Genomic DNA, 5,016 nt, shown 5'->3' with positions numbered 1-5,016 from the left:
ACTTGCAGAGCCACTTAGGTGTTTCTGCACTGTGTTTCCTATAACCTCAGTCCTGGGGAGACTGACCAGCTTCAGGGCAGGATCAGTCCTTTCCCCAGCAAGTCTGTCATTCTGCTGTAGCTAACATAGAGCTGAAGTGAACCCTCACAAAAACTTGACAGATTTTTTCAGAGCCAGTTAAGGTTCACCTGGGCTTATTAAAGGGAAACTGGCGTAATTTATATTGATATTTCTGTTAATACTTTGTGTCTATCTATCTAAGAATGTAACTCAATATTCAGTACAAAATGAACGGCAACACAAAGGTACTATTAAGGTTATGTCATTGTGATGAGAGATACACTGGAAGAGAAGATAATGTGAAACATCCTGGATTTTTTTTGTTGGCCTTTTGAACTCCAGGTGGAAAAAAAAAACCACCAACAAAACCAAAACCAAACAAACATCTTCTCCCCAAAGCCACAAAAAAACACCACAAAACTTTTTCCTCAAATAAGGTTTTATTATAGCGTTCTCCGAACTTTTCACACAAGTTGAAATTCCTTTGAACTTCAGTGTAAACTATAACTCTATCATATTAATTTCTAATATTTCTCAAAAAGAAATCCTCATAAGCAAATGAAAAGAGACTCAATACTACTCATTAACAGCAATAAATATTCCAGGATAGCTCATCATGCATTTCAAGTTCTTGGCTTCCCTAACTGACATGATATGAGCCATATTTAAATTAATGCCATACACCAGGCATAGACAAAGTTCTCAGACAATGTAAATCAACATAGGTCAAATGAAGTCAATTGACCACAACTAGATGAGAATACAAATTACTTGAGGTAATCTTAATTTTGATTTAATTTTTAAAGAGTTAATTTACAACCTTTTTCATCCACTTTCCTTGTTTTAATAAATACAAAATAATGAATGGCATCATACTCCATCTATCTATCTTATTCATAACCAAAACAGGAAACTGCGAATGAATCATACAGAACTCTGTCAGATAATCTCTTATTTCTGATAGTTCTTATTGATTCAAGTGCTGTGGCAGACGGATTCTGCTTGTCTTCTTTTTCTCCCTTGTTTATCTCAGCATCTTTCTTTTCTCTGTCATATCTCTTCTCAGATCTTATATCCTATAGCCGGTGGTATCTGAGAGAAAGAACTAGACTTTTTTCCTTCAGAGTTGGAACTAAGGAAAATAAAGTGATAGTCATGCAGTGCTGCAGAGGATCTGAAGAATGGAGGAGAAAACAATGATGACAAAATAAAAGGCCACCTTTTCTTCCTTAATCTTGAGTGGTGCCCCAATAAAAGATTGCTGTGTCACTTGATCAAGACCTGGTGGCTACTGAGCTGCTGTGTAAATGGAAATAGTTTAGATTTGAGAAGCTCACAGAAGTGTCTCTAAGAACATAGAAAATGGAAGAGAACAGTGCTCAGAAAAAAATTTGCCGCTGGAGAAAAAACAGGTAGTGTAAGATCATGGGTTTGCAAATAAAATATGAGAAGAAGAAGAGGAAAATAACAGCTAGTACCACAAAAGTGTAGAAAGGGATGAGGGGAGACAGCTACAGCCTGCAGAAAGAGGGTAAATAAGACCAAGTCATGTGAAAGAGGAAAGAGCAGCAGGTGTTTATCTGAGGCTGAATAAAATCCCAAGGTGAACACAGTAGAATCTGTGATTCATCCATCATGATAGATTTGACAGATTCCTCCTAAAGTATCAGGAGTTACTTTGCCAACCTCTGAGGCAGCCAAAGAATTAGAATCTTAAAGGATTTCATGTGTTATTTTCCTCATCTTTAAAAAAGTAGGTGGAAGGATTGAATAAACTGCGACAATACACAGATGACTATGGAGGTAAAATAACATTGACTAGGTTTTTGAGACCTTCAGCCATAAGCAGGTGTTCAGAAACACAAGATCCTGTGACTGGATGAAGTCCATTTTAGAGAAAACCAGTCTTCATGCTGCCATGATTGTAAAGATCCTGAAATTCAAAGAGGATAAATTTGGACTTGCTGTGCAATTGCCATGCCTACTTTTAACACACAAAACCAGAAAAAGAGAGTCACATGGGACATTACAATAGATAAAGAATTATCATGAGAGAGGAAGATGTAATAATAACACAATAGTAAAGTAGGTGATAACTGTTCATGAAAGAGTTGCACAAAGATGGTTGAACATAGTCAGCAAGAAATAACTGCAAAGTTTACAAGCAAGTCCAAAGACAGATTCAGGTGGGTCAACAACCAGAACAACCAGAACTACACGTGTGAGGTAGATACTGTAAGGATAAGGATATTAGAAAGATGGTGGGCTAGTCACTAACAGTGGAACTTAATTACTAAAAGTTTAAAAAAAAAAAAAAAAAAAGAAACTGATTCAAGGAAAAACACAGATAGAATGGAATGACAGCATAATAATAACAAAATTGGCCTGGATCAGAATCATCATTAAAAAAGTGAACAAATTGTAATAGTCATGGCAAGACTTTTTTTTTTTTTTTTTTTTTTTTTTTTTTTTACATTTTATTACCTACATTACCCACCCATTTTCTTCACCAAATAATCACTGAAGGAAGAAGAGATGACTCTGTATTATACTCAGTTTTGGTAAGAAGTAACCGAGAGTTACTGGTTGAAGATAACATGCGTTTAGGTGACAGTAAGTTAATTCATTTTTTTTAATTCAAAGGGGAAAAAAAGATGTGTAATTAAGGTCTTCAAATACAAAAGATGATATGAGTGTTCAAGAAACTGGAATTTTCTTCATGCTAAAGAGACTGTGTATAAAATACGAAAATGTGATATGCCTGACAATCTTAATAAAGGTGCACTATGCTGCCTGTAGTAAGTTATAATTTTAAAATCGTGGTTTATTCAACTATTATTGTTTTTCCTTTTAACTTGGAAATAAGTATTTCAGGCTATCTGATTCTGTACTGAAAACTCATCAGGTGATTCTCACCACTTTCTTTAGTCCATTCATGGTGGTTAACTATTGTCAGTATAACTTCAGAGTTCTTCCAATTATTTAGAAAAATGTGCTTCTGTTATAATTGTTAATTATATATCATCTCTCACTGTTCTTAAGTGGAAGCAATTTTTTATGACAGTTCAGGATAATCATGTCTTAAACCTTTCCGAAGTAAACTTGAATTTTAATAAAGGATTCCTACCTTCAAAACATGAACCCTTCTAATAGTCAGATTGAGAGCTTTAGATTTAATGCACTTATTTGTTGCTGAAAGGTGTGAGAGGGTCAGGAATGAAAATACAGACATCGTGCTAATGCTGGCAGTTTCAGTTCTGCATCTGTCAGCTTCTCCATACTGCAGATGAACTCTGATAAATTATACCAATTTAAAATTCTAAAGCGGTCCCGTGTGTATCTTTTTCTTTTGCATTTTGGTATGTACCTGCAATGATACAGTTTTCCAGTTCCCCTTACATAGCTAACGTAGCAGACTCTTTTTCACTGTAATTGTCATACTGTGCATGAGGACTGCATTAGGATTTGGGAAAAGGCCATTATGTGTATCCTTTATGACAACTTGCACCTCAGCTAATGTATACTTTCATCCTGCAAGTCTGGGCATGATGTGAAACAAGGCATAGACAGTTATTTTTTTGTTTAACACAAAGTCATAGGAAAAAGCCTGGCAAGTATCTCAGGAGGTCAGTTCATCTGCTCATCCCAGAGACTGAAAGGATATAGAGAGCACTCCATGCAGGGAAATATATGGTTAAAATTCTGTGTGCCACACTCTTAATATACATTTATGATAGACTCTCTAATGCACAATTATACTTTTTTAGTTGTGCTTATACTGTCTTATCAAAATGCACAGGATAAAACCCTTAAGAGGAAAGATTAATGAGTTAAGTGAAACATAACTCACCATTGCCTAGCTTGTACCTTTTTCTTATTATTATTTAAGATGTTCTTCCAGCATAGCTTTTTGTGTAATTTTAAAAACTATTCATTTCTCTGGTCTACAGCTCTTTTTTAGCTAGCTTCGATTACATTTTACAAGAAGGAATCATAATATTTTAGCAATCTTACATGATTCGGTATTTTCAATGTAAAGAGAAATATTTCAAAGTATGGGGAGGATTTTAAGGCTTTGTTTTATTTTTGTTGGTATAGTATTTGTTGAATAAGAACACAATTTAAAATAAAATACTAGAAGTCGTCTTCTGATGCTTATACCCATTTATTAATAATGTATTTAAGCTTACACCACAGTAAAATATTATTTTTAAATTAGCTTACAATGATTAAGTATCAACGGATCTTTCCAATTTGAATTGTTGATGAATATGAACTCCTATGCATTTCTTAAAGAAATATATGTCTCAAATACCATAAAGTTGACCTCTCTAATAAAAATGTTGGATTGCCAAGAACAAGCTTCATCCTACCTTAGTATTCATCATTACTTCTGTCACATCAGAGTTTATGATGGAATTAAGTGATGTTTACATATTTATTGCTGTGTAATTTCATTATATGTCACTGAGTTTTATGACATTTCTAAGTAAATTAATTACATCTATTGCCCTTCTCCCCAGTCTGTACACTTATGATTAGGGGCTGTTTGAATTAATATCTGTATGTATCTTGAACAGGTCATTCTGAGATACTTTTGCATAAATTTGTAGTATGAAAATTCCACTAAAATGTTAACAATAAAATAAGACAAGAAAACCTGAAGTTAAAATAAGTGGAAACAGATTTAAACATACTATAATCTAATAGCCTGCACCTATGTTCTGTATGATAAAGGAACTGAGAATATATTTAAATAATAATAATTCTGGCCAGTGTTAAACAGAATTATGAAATATTTACTTAAAACACCATTTTTTGTGGTATTAAAATATGATATGTCTGTAACATGTTAGTTACTATCATGTAGTAGTTCTAAATAATACTCATATCGGAATTAATTTATTCTGCCAATAATAAAAGCACATGTTAAAAATAATTTTGCAATAAGTGACA

Source organism: Nipponia nippon, unplaced genomic scaffold, assembly GCF_047370975.1.
Source record: "Nipponia nippon isolate SJK-2023a ecotype South Korea unplaced genomic scaffold, ASM4737097v1 scaffold_6, whole genome shotgun sequence".
In the NCBI taxonomy this organism is placed as follows: domain Eukaryota; kingdom Metazoa; phylum Chordata; class Aves; order Pelecaniformes; family Threskiornithidae; genus Nipponia; species Nipponia nippon.
This window is presented reverse-complemented; position numbering follows the sequence as displayed.